We start from the raw sequence: 19,366 nt of genomic DNA on the forward strand, positions 1-19,366 counted from the left end.
AAGACAGGAAAAGAGCGGAGGTGAATCATCATGCTCCGTGAGCTGTATAAACACCAAACTACAATATTTTCCCAAGGAGTCAGATTTAATTTCGTTTGCCCCGCGATCGACTTCTTAGCCCTATAAACTCGATTAAAACAGCTGCCGAAGACCGCCGTCTCTCCGGCTACAGTGCAAACAAGGAAAAGAGCGCAAACAAGTTCCTCTGGTTTCACAGAATACATCCCCCTGATTTCCTATAGGGTTTTTTTTATACTGTGTGTTTTGTGGCGTAATCGCTGTTTTAAAGAGGGGGCACCAAGCGCTCATACTGTATGTCGTGTGTTTAAACGGCTGCCTCCCTGGCTGGCTGGCTGCTCCGCTGGTACCCTTTTTCATATAATCACTAAAATGACTCAGACCCGCTCCATAATAGTACACTATAACAGAAGCTTTTAAAAACGAAGGTCCAAGCCGCAGGCAGGCATGCATCACGCCCACACTATATATTCTGTTCAATGTAAAACTTAACTAAGACGTAAAAGGGTGCGGTTGCAACGCTATACCTGGAAGTTAAGGGGAATGGAAGACCACCAGAAGTCTTTTCCATCATACCGTTTCACTATTATTAGCTAACTCATACAGCTAGCAGGCAGGCAGTAGTGGAAGAAAGTTTCACTAAAGCATAGGTTCTCAAATGTTTTCGTGCCAAGGACTCCCAAATTGCTGTGCACCCCCAATCTGTTTTGTTCTATTTTTTATTTATCTTTTTATTTATGTCTCGAAAAAGAAGGGACTCCCGTCTCCCGCACACTGTCTTCAAATGCAGTGAAATAGTTTATTAGGAAACCCGTAACGTTTCGTCCTATACGGCCTTCATCTTGGAGCCTTCATCAGGCTTGGGAAGATAGCCTGATGAAGGCCGTATAGGCTGAAACGTTGCTGGTTCCCTAATAAACTATTTCACTGCATTTGAAGACAGTGTGCGGGAGTCCCTTCTTTTTCAGAAAGTCGAGCACTTGGCTGTCCTTCTCCTACGCACCTGTAAGTGTGCAAAAGCCTTGCTTTTTCTTTCTTTATTTCTCAAAAATAGCAAATGCAACACAAATCTTCTCTTCTGGCGCTCCCTGGTACAAAGCGTTTTCAGATTTTTGAAATACATAATGGATTTGGGGGTTCTTGAGACGAACAACTTAGAGAACCACTGACTGTGCAAGTACTTATTCCACCATCATTACCTCACTCACATTCACACAGTCAGCAGGTAGAGAGAGAGAGAGACAGACAACAGACAGACGGACGGGGAGGGAAACGATGGATTCTTAACAGGCGTTTTAATGAGCTCCTGGACTGAAGCGGTGCGCCCCCTTGGCTCAGCTTCAGGCCCACAGCCAGGGACCCGATCCACAAACAAAGGTAATTCTACGCGTTCTGAGTTTCACTGGCCCCGGACCGGTTACCCCTGGCAACAAATGCACTGTTTCCAAAGTGACAACAAAGCACCCAAAACTTTAAGAACCCTTCCATTCAAAAGTCTGGGCGCTCCAGGAGTTTGAAGGGGGGAAAAGCGGTAATAATAACAGGGCGGCGGGGATAGAAACGGAACACCAGCAAATAACTTCCCAGAGGTTCTTGTGGACGACATGGTGAAATCATTCCTTCTGGTCCTCCTCTCTCTCCCCCTCTTTTTAAAATACCTGAACCTGGCACGGGGCGCCGTAGGTAGCCTGTGTGTGCTATTTCCATTTCTCTTCAACCCCCTCTTATATTTCACTTTTCTTTCTATATGATAATCATTGCTGTGGGGCAGAAACCTTGCATCTCCATATAGTATTTTAACTTTCTCGTTTATTTTCTGAAATTAATGCCCTACTTCATCACACTACGGTGTCACATAAAAAGTAGCAAAAACACCTGCTCTGCAAGCTCACAATGCGTTGCAGAGTGTCTAGTTTTCAAAAATAAGTTTAGAAAACTAGACGTTTGGGCCACTCACACCTAATGGCACCCTCAATGGCTTTCCCTGCCTATGACGGGTACATTGTCACGACCTCATCGTTACAATATTAATGCTTCCGATGACTTATAAAAAGACGGTAGCCACATGGCCGTGGCCGATTTAGCTTCCGGTTCGTTTTGGGGTGGATTTTGGGGGTCTTCAAAATAAAGGATGCATCCGGTGCCAGGGAAGGGACTGTGCAGACTGAATGGCTTCTAGCAGTATAAATAAGATAATAATAACCTCATTGGATCCATTATAGAAACACAGGCTATTTTTCCAATTTCGATTCGTGCGACTTACAAGGTCTTCCAGGCAGCCAAGGACGACGAGAGGTAAGTGAGTTATCATGGAGGCCCAGTGGGCAGCGAGCTGCATGGGGGCTACTAGGCTAAAGCATCCAGATGAGGTCATGTAGAGAGAGAGAGAGAGAGCCAAAGGGCCCGGCCGGGTCGGGCGGTTCGGTCGGCCCGTCGGGTCTTGATTAGCTCTGAGGTAGAGGGGCCTTTTCTCTCATACTGGACGGACACCCCTTTGTGGACCCAGATTACTACCTTATGAAAAACTGCACCCCGCTGGCCTGGCCTGCTGGGATCAGAGCTCTGTGACCACCGCATCTCCGCTCTTTGCTTATATACCTCTCTCTCTCTCTCTCTCTCTCTCTCTCTCTCTCTCTCTCTCTCTCTCTCTCTCTCTCTCTCTCTCTCTCTCTCTCTCTCTCTCTCTCTCTCTCTCTCGGCTGTTTTGTCCACTGGTATTCCGACATAATAGGTGCGAGGGGGTAGCAGCTCACACATGAAAACAAAAAAACTTGTATATAGAGTATATGTGAACAAGCACAGGTAATAATACTAATTATAACTTGTGGACAATTGGCCCTCACAAGCATAGTAATGCAAGTACACACACGCACGCAAGCACGCACGCACGAACGAAGGCAACGCACGCTGGCTATTACTGAGGTTGGCTCCTCCGGCCGGTCTCCAATGAAAATCACATGATGGCCCATGTCCAGCATTGAGGAGAGAGAGAGAGAGAGAGAGAGAGAGACCCTCAACAATAAGAATCCTCCACCCCAGCAAACATCAACAAACACAGAACAACACACTGAGAACCTCTGAGGTTGAGCTCTGAGGGATTTGATCCTCACCATGCCCCCCCCCCCCCCCCTCTCTGCACAGAGGGGTGGAGGGAGGCCGCAGGATGATTTGATTTTATATAATTTCTGATGGTCCATTAGTTCACAATAAAGCTGTGATTATAAGGGACGTGTAAACAGAAATGCAGGGGGGAAAAGACTAAAACCATGCACGCACCGGACCAGAGTCTCACCAGAGCTCCATTCTGTTCTCCCCGATCGTGGTAGAAAGTAACTAAGAACGTTTACTCCTGTACTGTAATTTAAGTAGAGTTTTGAGGCACTTTTGCTTTATACTTGAGCATGTCCATTGTTCCATAGTTTAGACTTGTACTCCGCTAAATTACAGAGGCAATCTTACTTTGAAGATTTAGATATTATTACAAACGTTACTGTACATCATAATCAGAATGAGAATCGTCTTTATTGTCACATCACATGTTTACAGATGTAAAACTGCGTGTAAAACAGAGGCCGAAATTTGCTCCATCGCTTTTGATATTTCCATGAGAGAAAGGGAAGAAGAAGAAGGGGGGAATAGGAAAGAGGGGTAGAGATCAATACAAAACAATCAAATTATCTACAAATGTATACATAGCACCATATTTCTATCCGATGCGGGAAGTAGGCTATCTTAATGTTAACCACATGAGCCCTATTCTACACTTCAGCTATTCGAAAATAGCTCATGTGCCGTTGGTGCTATACGTGTATTTTGATGCTAATACGTTTGTGCATTTCACTCGAGTGACATTTTGAACACAGGTGTTTTTTTACTTGAAAGTATTTACATTGTTGTGATGTTGCTGCTGCTACTTTTACTTAAAATAAAGTCTGTGAAGTAAAGTACATCTGCGTATATAGTTCTTCCTCCACTGGCTCGGCTAGCCGCCGCTCTGTTCCAGATGTGGAATGGCTGCTGGTCTAATTAGCAGCGCTCTGCCTTTCATGTGACTTTACCCAAATAAACGTGTTTTAAAACCAGAGAACAGCAGCTGAACGACCCACTGCTGCCAGCCTGCCTGCATGCATGCCGCTTGCTGCAGGGTTGTGACCACACAGCGTAACGTCAACACCTTTACAAACACTAATATTTCTTCTTACTGCTTCACAAGTGGAGCAAATAGTTTTCTAAAGTGCACTATCAGAGGCAAATAAATATTTATGGCTGGAAACACACACGCACGCACACACAAACAAACAAACGAAACAAATAGATGTCCACCCGACCCGAACGATATGCATTCATTCAATACGTGCACACGCGCACACACACACACACACACACACACACACACACACACACAGGCATAAGCTTGCACCAGTGCTCTGTTAAAGCAGTCATGTGAAACGACCCGTTAATTTTCTGCAAATCAGATTACATCTCTGAGCTGAGGGCCACAGGTCCACTCACATGCACGCACGCACGCACGCGTGCATGCCCGCACGGTCTCAGTCAGTATTAAAAGCACCAAGCTAACATGTCACAGTGTACATTGAACCTGCCTCCTACAACATATACGTAATGTATATATGCCAATTCACTTGTATCTGTACACTACATCATGAGCCGAATTCTTGACTAATTGACGCTAGGTTTAGTGCAACGAGTCAAAACTGCACCACTGAATTGCTCTTAATCATTCTGTGCTGCAGTGCTCCCAAACATTCTCACAAAACCGCAAAGCCGTCCCAGCGTGGGTTAAAAGAAATGCACTTCAAAAAACCTGAGACCTGATTTCTCTCTGTCGGCCTAATATCATACCATAAAGAATTTGGGATAAGCTGCGATAAGCTTTCTTTCAACGGGGCAGGACTGCCGCTTGGCAGCTGCCATGGCAGAATGAGCAAACATGTGGAGACATGCTTAGACTACATTTGGCAGGTACACAAAATAATAAGATTCAACTTCTATTCAAGTTACCAAACACAGATGTGTTTCAGCAGGAAAATGCATGTCGGTTTCCTCAGTGTCAAATGTGCCAGGCCCCGGATGATTATTTTCTAATTTATTTAATGTCCAGCAAGATGGATTATTGTACGAGTGAGGGAGTGAGCAAGTCAGTGAGTCAGTGAGTGAGGGAATGTGTGTGTGTGTGTGTGTGTGTGTGTGTGTGTGTGTGTGTGTGTGTGTGTGTGCGTGCGTGCGTACATACATGCGTGCGTGCGTGCATGCGTGCGTGGATGAATGAATGAGTGTTGCTTGATGACGAACACCTTAGCTAAATAAGTTAAAGACAGCCATAGCTGGATGGGTAGATACTGAGGCTACAGTGGAAACAGAATGTCCCAGGTTCGATTCCTGGCTCTGCCAGCAATGTTTCAAGGCTTCCATGAGCAAGACACGTAACACCTAACTGCCCAAGTGGACAGTCCATTTTGTTTCCATTTGCACACTCTCTTGAGTTATGGGGGTCCAGCCATGGACAACTCAGTCAGTTATGAGGGCCCAGGGCCTAATCATGCATACCAAAATGGGGGTAATTGAAATTAAAACCTCAACGGGTCGGTCTGCTAATTTCCTGCGAAAGCTTTCCCCACAACACACAGATGCTGGGGGTTTAAGTGGTGAAAGTGAAACCATGCATAGGCAGTGAGTCAGAATGCATGGAGATTGAGAAGCAGGCCGGCTGCATGGTGATGGAGGTGGAACCAACGGTCTGCTTTAATCAAAGCCAGACACTTGGAGGAGGTACAAGTCTCCTTCCTTAAAGCTTCTACATCAGGCTAATCAGCAGGCAGCTCTGCAACTCCCATCAACCATGTCCCTGCACCGAGTCCCCACGGCCCAACCAGCATGCAGGCCAGCTAACTACCAGCACAGATAGCATCTCCATGCACCCACAATCCCAAAGTCCACCTTGAGCTACAGCACAGCAAGGGGACTTTAATGTCTCTCTACCTCATCATCCACGGTCACGGTATTGTTCACACACAAACGAAAGCAGAGGTGGAAGTTGTACCTGCCATTTATTATGGAGTGTAGTGCAAATAAAATACAATAAGGCCCTTATACAACTGTGCAGGGTATTTTGTCACTTTGGACACTTATAGGTGAAATGTGTGGCTCAGGCAGGTGGGTCTCCATCAGTGGTGGGATGTACTCACATGTTTTACTTGAGTAAAAGTATCAATGCTGCAATTTAGAAGTATACTCAAGTAAAAGTAACAAGTAACAGTTACAAGTAAATGTCCAGAATTAAAAAAAGTACTAAAAAGTGCAAAAGTATTGGTATAAAAATGTACTTAAACTTGTGAGTTTTCAAATGTATAAAATGTATACAAATCTTATGAAAAAGCCTATCTACAAGCTCACAATGTGTGTTGCCTTTAAGCTGCGTTCTGACCTGAATATATATATTCATCTCGGTTCGTCCCGTTTGTACCGTGCCAGGTCGCGCCGGGCCCGTTTGCGCAATTCTCGTCTTTGCAGTGACTTTGTATGTAATCGCGCCGCTCTAACCCTCCAAGTCTGAACGCACCTTAAGGTTTAACTTGGTGTTAAGTGACAGGCCCATACACTGCATGAGAACACTATACAATGCACTGTGACGCATTGCGAGCTTGTAGATCGGCTATTTTCAAATGGCGGAAATGTATACAGAGAAGTGGTTAATGTCTGTTTCGTAATAACAGTCAAAATCTAGTAACAAACGTTTTCTCCGGTAAAGTACGGTACTCGAGTAAATAATGTAGTCAGTTACTTTCCACCTATACTGGTCTCTATGTCTCTCCAGGGAGGGCGTGAGGCCTCTGTCAGCCGGAGATCATTCTCTCTTCACGAGACATGGACACCTGACCCGACCACAGACAGGGTAGGGTGCTGATGGGGAATAGGGCGGGTGGGTGGGGGGGGGGGACACATCCTCCGAGCTAGTGTTGCACTGGGTGCTCAGATAAGAGAGGGCAGCAGGAAAGGGCAGGGTGGGCCAGAGGAAGACCTCACTCATCCCTCAGATCACCTGCCACACCTGTGGAGGACAGATTCCCATGCTGACGTTAACAGGGCCACCGGCATGCAGGGACCTTGAGGCCTTGAGTTCAAGGGCCCCGGCCTGCGACTTCTATTGATGAAACCAAATGGAACCCGGAAGGTTCCACGCAGGTGTTGTGAATGAGCAGATTGTGAATGTTATTGAGCACAGCAGAAACCTGGGCAGAAACCTCGTATATATTTATCGTAAAGTAGCAGATCTGCGAGTTCGAAACGCGGCGTGAAGCGACGCACTTTGAGCTTGTGCATCTGCTTACTTTTGAATTTGAATCCTGAAAAGTAACAGTTTTGGACATATGAGGTTTCCACCCGACAGAGGCGGAGATAGAAAGGTTACATACTCAGTCAGTACACATCCAGAGAGGGATAATAGAACTCAGAAGCGTTAACTCTCTCTCTCTCTCTCTGACTTAAATGAACCCTCCGGATATTATTTATTGTGACATTTTATTCAATCCGGGGTTTCGCTAATTTACGACGGTATACACTATAGCCTATAATTACGATTCAACAATTATTTGTGCTGCTGCTCCTCTTGATGTCGATGCGCGCCACACGCTCACGTCAGGCCCTGCGGTGACTTCTCCTCACACTCCCCCATGAAATGAAACCATGACACAGCGTCTTCATCTGGAGAGCATTTCCTGTCCGCCATGTTGGCCCGCCGCCAGCCGGTTCCTGTTTCTATACAAAGTCCTACACGGCAGGGGTTCATAAAGTGGGGTCCGGGGACCCCTCAGGGGTCCTTGAGGGAGTTCCAGGGGGTCCCCAGCTAAATTATAACTTTGGAACCAAATGGACCCTTATGGGTCTTTAACTACAAATGGAGTGTACAAATGCGGCTGCACAGCGGTGGATAAGTACACTTACTGTACTCAATATCTCACGTACTTACGTATAGATTTACTCGAGTATAGTGTTGATTTTGACAGCAAACTATGATCCATTAATTTATTTATTTTCACACCTGCACGCAACGCAACCAAGCATAAAATGTCTCGCCTGGATTCTATACTGGATCTCTTCTCCACTAGTCCCTCCCTCCCAAACCCTTTAGTCTAGTCTCTCTCTCTCTCTCTCTCTCTCCCTCTGTGTCTTACGTCACCCTGCCCTAAGGCCGAAGACAACCTTGTGTCGTTAAACACTGCAGATGACTGCTTAAGGAGGTCATGGGGGACAACAGCCGGGGACGTCTTTTAGGCTTCCGTTCCGTTCGTCAGGGCATTTAGGGAGACTACGGGGACATTATTCCACACATCTGGAAACATCTGACATGCTGGATTAGGGGGAGAGATGGTTTTGACAAGCAAGCCCTTCCCTGCGTTTTTTCCCCTTTCCCCCTTAATCCGAGCGAGGAAGAGCAATTATCAGTGTCATATACTGTACCCTGAGTGACCCCATAGCTCAGGGAGGTGTGTCATATACCCTGACCCCATAGCTCAGGGAGGTGTGTCATATACCCTGATCCCATAGCTCAGGGAGGTGTGTCATATACCCTGATCCCATAGCTCAGGGAGGTGTGTCATATACCCTGATCCCATAGCTCAGGGAGGTGGATAATAAAATCAGACCAAGTGGCTCTTAACCACTTTCAAAAGTTTATATCAAAAAGATGGATGGATGGATGTGGGGGTTGGGGATTTAAGACGAGGCAAGGAGGGTGCAGAGATAGGAGGATGTAGCAAACATGTATTTGTGTATTTTTAAGTCAATATGGGTATAGCATATTAACTGTATAAAACATATACGGTAGATAGGTGTAATTGAGCTTTTGCCTTTTTGTGCCTTAGCCAGTGGCAGCGAACATAGAATTTTATTAGTTTTGAATATCAATTAATGTGGTTTTATTTTGTGCCTGAATCTGGCTTTTTCTCCTGTAATTCAAAACAACAATTTGTTTCCTCGCCCCCAAAAAACATAGCCGACCTACAAGCTCACAGCGTGCCTCATCGCGTCACCTCGTGAGCTTGTAAATCGGGTATTCACGCCACTGGTCATACAACGAATGAGTGTGGTTAAATAGCACTAACAAATTAAGATGCACGCAGCGCTGGCAGATAATGTGGAAAAACCTCACGTTGTGCGCTAACATTTTTACGAGGTGAGAAGGTAGCAGAGACGATTACACAGAGCAGCGAAAGCCCGTTAACTCCGGTTTTATATCTCGTTTGACACACACACACACACACACACACACACACACACACACACACACACACACACACACACACACACACACACACACACACACACACACACACACACACACACACACACACACACACACACACACACACACCATGTTTTGTCACCAACACAGTCTCCTGGATGGTGTGTCCTGATCAGGTAGTGATAATGTATAACCAGGAGTTTACTGGTGTCACAGGAGCCCAGTGGAGATGTTAGCTTTAGAGCGGAGAGGTAAACAGCCTCTCCCATCATGGTGGGCCTTTCTACCCTACACAGAGCAAGCACATGTTTCCCATTGTGGTTGAAAAAGGGAAGGGGATTAGCAGTAGTGCAGGCGGAGCCACAGCCATGCATACACCCCATGGTGGGATCACACGGTGCTGTCAGGTCCTCCACAAATGAAATAACTGCTGACGCAGGGCACCGTCGGTCGGAGGTGACTGCAGGCGTGTGGAGAAGCCGCGTGCCCCCCAGACCTTTCCCACCACCACGGAGACCCCAAGACTCGGGGGTGGGGGGGTCTCTCATCGTCGGTGCCACAGTGATAGGCCCTGGGTGGGTGCGCCCCCTCCCCCCGACCTGGCGCTGACAGAACTTTAGCCCACAAAACGCTACAAAGGTAACGAATGGCATATGAAAAGGTGTTGAAACGGAACGGATCTGACTTTTCAGGGGCTCCTGTAGTTGGAGGAGGAGGGGAATACAACTTCAAAGCTGGGGTTTTAAAGACGGACACAGAGGAAAGATGAAAAAAAAGATGAAGATAAGGCAACATGAAAGGTTGGAAGAAAGGAAACACAAAAATCAGGTTATAGTTTTACCTTGGTTTAGGGCAAAGGTTTCCCAACTTTTCAGCCCACGACCCCCCAAAATAATAATATTTTAACTGCGGACCACTCGTCCTGAAAAGCACTTGGAATTATCTGTAGGCATTACATTTAGTTTGACTCGGTTCCACAGATAATCCACAAGCTGTGGATTGGTTCTTTTTTACCATGTTTGCCTCTTTCTTACATAATATTTGACAATTTGGCCAATTACAAAAATGTCTTAAAATCATTAAATTGTTACTAAGATGGAGTGCCGTGATTTTTTCCACTCATCAGGTCTTATTGTTATATAAGGAGGTATAATTTTTTCAAAAAAGTGTACAGTATTTGTTAAAATGTTGTTTTTTATGTAGGCACCAGTTCATTAAGTATGCCTGGTTTGCCTGGTGGGTGGTGATCCACCTGAACTGCCGCACCCACAACTGTAGTTGTATGATAAAGGGGGAGGGGTTAGGGGAGGGGCTGATAGTGTGATGTCACTATATTACTGTTTATTTCATTGGCCCGTTTGACTGTCAAGGGTTCAGCCTCCAGGAAGAAACACTAAATACAAAGTTAATACACCATTGCACATAAAAACGACTCCAGGGTGTCTAATGAAGTACTGTCACCTCATAGACGCATGAAAAACTGGAAAAATACAAAAATTGTGGCACTCCATCTTTTAGAAATGGGGAGATATACCCTGTATACACTTATACTGTATGTTGGTTTGTTTACTGTTGAGTGATAAAACAATGTTCCACATTAGGCTAATCATCTGGGCATGATTAGCTTAATGTGCAATAATAATAATAATAATTTAGGGATTTAGGGAACAGCTCGGCTCTCCCCGCCCTGCCAGACATTTGGAGGTTCACCACCTGTGGCTTAAGTGGCAGACGGGAGCATTCAGGTACCCCTGGAGGGGTGGTTAAAAAGTCACAGGACTGTGACTGTGCTGCCAATTAAACAACACTTTTAAAGAAAGGCAAACAAGGGGGCAGGGAGGGGACACGCGGGGCAGATATGCATAGTGAAGCATATCAGCCTCACGGGGCAGATATGCATAGTGAAGCATATCAGCGCTCAGTGAACAACCAAGCCAATTAACCAGCAGCACCCCATGAATCTCAGCTGTGACTCCGATGGCCGGCCCCTCCATGTGCGGTTAGTAACTGAGAAAAAAACAATCTCTCTTTTTCTTTTTTTCATACAGGGGAAAAGGCGAAGATGTAAGAAGGGAAGGGGAGGGAGGGTTCACACATTCTATGCGTCATTCACACCCGGGAATGTACAAATGCATGTCAAGGACCCACACATTAATTATGCATTTGGCTGAGGACTGGCATCTGAAAATATTGCGTGCCAGGGACCCCCATACAAGATTTGTGTATGAAACCCCATCATCAAGGTCCCCTGGGGGGCCCTGCTGGTCCTTGGACCACCCTTTGAGAACCACTGCTTTACATGGGGGTAAAAAAACAAGCTAGTATGATGGGAGGGTTTGAACATTCGACGTCATTCACACACAGGGGAATGTTTCTCCGTGTAGGCATGTACTGTACACTACAGTATGCAAAATGCATATCGTCTCTGTCTGGTGGAAACCTCATGTCCAAAACTGTAACTTTTCAGGATTCAAATTCAAAAGTACGAGCTCAAAACGGGTCGCTTAACTCTCGACAATGTTTCAAGCTTGTGCATCTTCTACTTTTGATGCGTTTGTATCTTCAAGTAGGGCATTAACTTACGAAGATACTAAAACAAATCTGAATATGGAGTGAGATAGGAGTTTTCTGCCCTGACAGTGACGATATGACCGATGGAGGCCTCATAACCCACAGATCCATCCCAACGACGAGCCGGGCTGGGATCAGATTATCTCCGAGACGGGCTAAGGTCAAGTATTCCAAACAGCTATAAGTGGTCCCCCTCAACCCCCACGACCCCATAGCCCACACACATAAACACAGATAATTATACGCTATATGTCTGTCACTTTTACTGCCCTGCGCCGAGTGCATTACTGCGCGTGCGCACGCACGTGTGTGTGTGTGTCTGTGTGTGTGTGTTTGTGTGCATGTGGGGGGGGGGGGGGGGGGGGGTGCAAGCACGTGCACTTTAGGAGTATAGTAACTCTGTCACCGTATGCACCCGTGCATGGCTCACACACAACGTGGATGCATGTTGTTGCGAGCATGTTTGCGGGCCATGTTTGGAAACTAGAAACAGATCTGGAAACAAGCGCCGAACAGGGATGGGTTCCTTTAAGGTCAATCTGAAGCTGCTCAAGCTGTGTGACGTATGTGAATCACAGTCACACCATAAGAAACAAACCTCTTATCTCCATATTAAAAAAATAATAACCTCTCTATATTAACGCCCTACTCAATCCCAATACAGCGTCACACAAACGTATAGTAAGTATAAGGTTGATAACGTTCCAACTTTGACCTGAAAAGATTGACTTGAAGTCTCAAGTCAAAAAGAGAGGGCTCAAGTCAAATCACGAGTCATTGGCATTGCGGTCCAATTATTGAGCCCACACCTGTGTACTCTGGAGATCTGGTGTTCCGTTCACCTCGGAACACTGTCCCCCCCTTTCCAGTGAGCTGTGGCGTTCCACAAGGAAGCATACTAGGGACTTTACTGTTCCTAATACTGTATGTAAACGACATGACATCAGCTTGTGACTGAAACTTGTTCCTGTTCGCAGATGACTCAGCACTGCTGGTCTCGGACAGGAATAAACGGACAGGAATAAACCAAATGGACCCCAACGGGTCCATTTGGTTCCATCTGTGCACTCTCAGAGTTACAGACCCAAAAGGGTCCATGTGGTTCCAAACCATCATTTAGCTGGGGACCCCCTGGAACTCCCTCAAGGACGCCTGGGGGTCCCTGGACCCCACGTTGGCAACCACTGCACTAAAACACGAAATGTGTTGGGGAATGGATGGAAGCCCCGCCCCCTTTAACCACTCTCTCTCTCATGACATCAGTCTTAAGTTTCCACATCCACAGTTACGCCACACAGCTGACAGGCCGTGGCTTTGATTAGTTGCTGTTCCTACAGGCGCTGGAAGACTGTTCCACTTCCATGATGTCCCAACACGCCTCTAGCCGTACGCTGTATACACGCGCGCGCACACACGCACGCGCACGCACACGCACGCGCACGCACGCATGAGCACACACATGCACGCAGACACACACACGCACGTGTGTATAACCTCAAAATGTCTAATCCTATAACCCTACCTGAATCTTTTCCAAATGTCCTAATGTCTAACAAATAATCTGTTTAACCATTAAACCACAGGGAAATGGTCCGCCAAATGACTATCAAATTCTACTATACTTCCCTCACAAGTATAGTAATACACACACACACACACAAGCACGCACGCATGCATGCACAGCCCAGGGAGGAAGATGATGTCCTGGCAATATGTAAAACATGAGCCACCGTCATGGAGTTTTCCCCTTAACCCACTGATCATAACGCCACATGCAGTGAAAGTTAGAGGGGGTATATCTGAAGAACTCTCTTGATTGTAAACATCTTTAGATGACACATGTGAATAGCACGTGCGCACACGTGAGGACATCACAAGTTTTATCCCTATGCCAATGTCGACACTAATGTGCAACTACAAATAAAACACACGCGCAACACACTTTCACATTTCACGTACTTGGTGGGGATGTGAAACGAAATATTTAACGTGAAAAGTATTTTTTTTACTTTACCTGCTGACTCAAACTATCCATAGCCTAACCCCCATAACCTTATCCACAACATATCCCGAATCATAACTGGATTGCCGCACCCTGAATATTTTAGTAATTGTAAACCCCAATTCAAAAATCTTTCATGGTCATAAAACTCACTCTTTTCCTAACAGGGACCAAAAAGGTCCCCACAAATTGTTTGGGTTTACTGTCCTTATGGGGATGTGTGTGTGTGTGTGTGTGTGTGTGTGTGTGTGTGTGTGTGTGTGTGTGTGTGTGTGTGTGTGTGTGTGTGTGTGTGTGTGTGTGTGTGTGTGTGTGTGTGTGTGTGTGTGTGTGTGTGTGTGTGTGTGCATGCGTGCATGCTTGTGTGCGTGTGCATCAATCAGACCAAACCCACTAATCATAATATAAATCGACTCTGTCGGGTGGAAACCTTATATGTCCAAAACTGTATACTTTTCAGGGTTCAAACTCAAGAGCATCAAAAGTTGAAGATCGACAAGCTCGACGCGTTTGGAGCTTGTGGGTCTGTTACTTTTGATGTGACTTTTGAGTGACATTGTAGTATGAGCATGTAAGGCGATAATTTATGGTGGGGGGGGGAATAAACACACTTAAAGCTGAAACATGCAGATAAGAGGTTTCTGCCCTGACGGTGACGATAATGTCAGGGTCTCTGTGCTGGTGGAAAAAGGTGGGGAGGGGAGCAGCGTCAGGGTGTAATCCAGCCAGGGATTAGGACCGGCCAAACATCACCAATAATAAACAAATGACTAAGAGTAGAGTCCAACCCGTGCCAGATGTGTGGGTCCAATGCCGGTCCAGGTTTTAAGAGTCACACTGACTGTACACACATCCGCGATTTATTACGGGCCTTTGTCAAAAAGTATTTTTTAAAGAAACGTAGATTTATTTGATTCGTTTCTATTTGAGAAAAAGTATAGGCAAAAAATAAATAAACAGAAATAAGACTTTATTTATTTAAGTTGACCGCTTAAAATCTAATTCCAAAATGCTACATAATACAAGCTGGTTGGAACTCGGAAGCGGGTAAAAATCTGGATCTATTATAATATATAAAATATATGGTTCTGTCTCCCAACATGACCAATAATAAACACATGACTAACATTCCCGGGGTGCGTGGTTGTTGCAGAGCCATGGGGGCTCCGTCTTGAACCCAGCAGGATCTGGACGCAATCCTCCCTGCTTATCGGTCAGGGCGGTGGAAGCAGCCACTTGTTGAAAACATCCCTGACAAAACTCTGGGAGGACAAACCAACCCCAGCTCAGTGTGGGGTAGGAAGGAAGCAGAACAACCCCAGCTCAGTGTGGGGAAGGAAGGAAGCAGAACAACCCCAGCTCAGTGTGGGGAAGGAAGGATGGAAGCAGAACTCTGGGAGGACAAACCAACCCCAGCTCAGTGTGGGGAAGGAAGGATGGAAGCAGGACAACATCTCTGCTTGTTTTGATTTAGAGCTTTCACACCCTAGGTTTCATGAATCGATCCCAGTCCGAGGCAACTCTGAAATCGTTTCACTCATTCACTGCTCCCCTGCTGCTCCCTATGACTAGTTGTTCTCACTCATTCACTGCTCCCCTGCTGCTCCCTATGACTAGTTGTTCTCACTCATTCACTGCTCCCCTGCTGCTCCCTACAAACAAGGAGGTTTTTATACCAGACAGACAGTGACGATATCACCGTGAACTGTCCTCATTGGTAAATGTGTTTACACACTACTCGGGAGGACGATAAACACCAATACACTTGACCGGAGTCCTCCAGAGTGCTATACTAGGCCCCTTCCTGATCTCACTACTGAGTCCTCCAGAGTGCTATACTAGGCCCCTTCCTGATCTCACTACTGAGTCCTCCAGAGTGCTATACTAGGCCCCTTCCTGATCTCACTACTGAGTCCTCCAGAGTGCTATACTAGGCCCCTTCCTGATCTCACTACTGAGTCCTCCAGAGTGCTATACTAGGCCCCTTCCTGATCTCACTACTGAGTCCTCCAGAGTGCTATACTAGGCCCCTTCCTGGTCTCACTACAAGCTTTTAGAGCAGTTATATTTTACTCAATGTTCGCCACAGAACAAGGACAAATACTAGGGTTCATGTGGTTCATTATGTCACAGCCTGTCACACACTTAAAACCATCCGATCGGCATCGGCTGGTGAAGCATCCATGACAAAAAAATTATAATAAAATGGACCCTTATACTGGACTCAGTCCATTTGGTTCCATCTGTACACTCTCAGAGATAAAATAATGAAGAATGAAGATGTTTTACTGTGCAGATTATTAGGTTTAGCCGTGCAGGAAAGTATGTGAAACACCAAGAAAAGGCTGCAGTTAAAACTCTTTTGTACTGAATATGACATCAGACAGAACGGTTCACTACATCTTACTAGGGCCAGTTTGAGCCCCAATTCTATATGAAGAATGGAGGGAGAGGATGTTTCTGTGTGTATGTAAGCGCGTTCATGTGTTCATTTTGTGCACGTGTACATTCTCGTGGCACCTGCGTGCACGCCTGTGCTCAAGCAAAGCGTCCCCCCATGCACCTCCTCACTCTTAATCCAGCTATTGAATGCTTCACTCCACTTGGACTTATCCAAGGTGGAAAAGTGCAGAGACGGCGCAACTATTATTGGCCTTTTCTCTTCTACTTGGGGCCTCTCTCTCTCTCTCTCTCTCTCTCTCTGCTGGAGCCCCACAGTGCTTTACCTGCTGGGCCCGGGATCTCGTCAGGGCTGAGGGACTCGCGGCCCGTCCCCACAGCCATGTCTCCCCCCTCCGTCCCTATGCACAGCCCATGTCCACAGCCATGTCTCCCCACTCCGTCCCCATGCACAGCCCATGTCCACAGCCATGTCTCCCCACTCCGTCCCCATGCACAGTCCATGTCAACAGCCATGTCTCCCCCCCCGTCCCCGTCCCCATACACAGTCCATGTCCACAGCCATGTCTCCCCCCTCCGTCCCTATGCACAGCCCATGTCCACAGCCATGTCTCCCCACTCCGTCCCCATGCACAGCCCATGTCCACAGCCATGTCTCCCCCCCTCCGTCCCCATGCACAGCCCATGTCCACAGCCATGTCTCCCCCGTCCCCATGCACAGCCATGTCCACAGCCATGTCTCCCCACTCCGTCCCCATGCACAGCCCATGTCCACAGCCATGTCCCCCCCCACTCCGTCCCCATGCACAGCCCATGTCCACAGCCATGTCCCCCCCACTCCGTCCCCATGCACAGCCCATGTCCACAGCCATGTCCCCCCCACTCCGTCCCCATGCACAGCCCATGTCCACAGCCATGTCCCCCCCACTCCGTCCCCGTCCACAGCCATGTCTCCCCCACTCCGTCCCCATGCACAGCCCATGTCCACAGCCATGTCTCCCCCACTCCGTCCCCATGCACAGCCCATGTCCACAGCCATGTCTCCCCCACTCCGTCCCCATGCACAGCCCATGTCCACAGCCCATGTCCACAGCCATGTCTCCCCACTCCGTCCCCATGCACAGCCCATGTCCACAGCCATGTCCCCCCCACTCCGTCCCCATGCACAGTCCATGTCCACAGCCATGTCCCCCCCCCCCCCCCCCCCCCCCCCCCCCCCCCCCCTCCGGCCCGGCACAAAAGCCATCTGGGGCGCGGCCGAGAGGGCTGCGGTGGTGAAGGCTGGCAAAATAACTCTTTTCTGTTCGCGCCCTGCATGGTTTCCGACTTACGACGCGCCTCCTCCTCCACCCTTCTAATCCTGGCCTACATGCCTGACTCCATCTGAAAGACCCACACACAGTGGTGGAACAAAGTACTTCTTTACTGAAGTTAAAGTAGCAATACCACAATGTAGAAATACTCCGTTGCAAGTAAAAGTCCTGTATTTAAAAGTATTGGAATAGGAATATAACTAAATAAATAGGGCTTTAAGTGGTTAATAATAATAATCTAAAATTCTAAATCTTCAAAGTAACTTGTAACTAAATAAATAAAAACTAAAACTAAACTGTAAAAAGTACAATATAGTACAATAACTATAAAGTGTTGAAAAATGGACATTGTCTCCGTCACGTGGAAACCTCATAAGTACCTGAAACTTGGAGAGTAAATGTACTGGGTTACTTTCCACCAGTAATCCTGGCCTACATGGCTGACTCCATCTCAAAGCCCCTCGCGCCACAAGAGCTGAAAAGCCAAAAGTGCTGCGAGATTTCAATAAAAGACCACCTGCTCATCAAACTAAATTGCACTCAGCGGAGGAAAAAAAACGTGCGAGAGAGAGAGAGTGAAAAAAAGAGGAATAAGAAAGAAAGACAAGCCACCGCTCCCCCTCTGTGATCCTGGCAGACAAAAGAACAAATTACATTTCTGCATGATGGAACCTCGGGGGTCACGGTGGTGTGGAGAGAGGGGGGGCACTCAGGGGTTGCGTTTGTATGCGAACGCGGTATTATGGGTTCAATCACGATAGACAGAGAGGCAGAGAGAGAGAGAGAGAGAGAGAGAGGGGTGCAGAATACCTCAGAGGCTTTCATCTTGCCTTCTTTTGTATTCCCCCATGCATCCCCACTTGTCTCTGTTGTTCTCTCCTCCACTGGGCAGAATTGACTGTTATTATTCCAAACAGCATTATCTTTATTAATGCCACAGGTCTTGGGGCGGCGCGCTCCCTGAGAGCCAGCTCTGCGCTGAGCCGCGGCCAATCTCCCTAGATAAAAGCCCCGGGCCGAGAGCCTGTGGGTCTGGCTGGCCCGCCAGGACATAGGCCTTCATCCCCCCCTCTCTCTCTCTCTCTCTCTCTGTCTCTCTCTCGTCTCCGTCATAGAGAGACCGCAGCACCTGCAGAGTCCAGGACATGGCTTTCATCTCCACACTTCCGTCAGGCGCTAGCATTTGAACTGAGATCAACTCTACTCTACCAGAGAGGCCTGTCTGCTCTGAAGCCACTTTACACAGACCAGATAGACTGCATTGTATTGTACAGAATGGTAATACAGTAAACACAGGACAATCTTCAGTGTTAATTTGACTCTGAGAGCGTATAAATGTAAGGGAACATTTGATTACGTCCCGCTAGAAATGCCCGGAGTCTCTGCGTGTGTGCGCGCAATGTGCATGTGTGCGAAACTGTGTTTCACCCATCTCGCACACCACCTGATCAAATTCAAACATGTTGACTTCATGGTTGAATTTATGGTGTGTAAAAAGCCAAAGTTGGCAACAATAATATTGTAATTATCATTAATTATAATGCGCACACGTTTACTGAACATTGCACGTCAGTGGTACATAACGTGGGGGTCCTGGGAGTCATGCAAAATGATTGATAGTTTGGAACCAAATGGGCCCTTACGCCAAAATGAATTAGGCATATACCACATGGTCAAGCTTTCTTCAGCGCGAAGAAGGCTTGACACCAAATCACGTCCGTGTGCCTTCATTTTCAGTAAAACGTACCCGGTCTTCAAAGTGCTGGTTGTTCTGGGTTTATATACATTGAGTGTCATTGA

The 19,366-nt window shown here is 47.0% G+C and overlaps 1 long non-coding RNA gene across 1 annotated transcript in view; it reads right to left on the reverse strand.

Annotated features, from left to right (window-relative positions):
- The window catches only part of LOC308323773, a 105,175-nt gene that overhangs the window by 6,121 nt on the left and 79,688 nt on the right, over nucleotides 1-19,366 (reverse strand). The gene's annotated exons all lie outside the window — the stretch shown is intronic.

This window comes from Protomyctophum bolini (genome assembly GCF_963924005.1).
Source record: "Protomyctophum bolini genome assembly, chromosome: 11".
Classification (NCBI taxonomy): Eukaryota; Metazoa; Chordata; class Actinopteri; order Myctophiformes; family Myctophidae; genus Protomyctophum; species Protomyctophum bolini.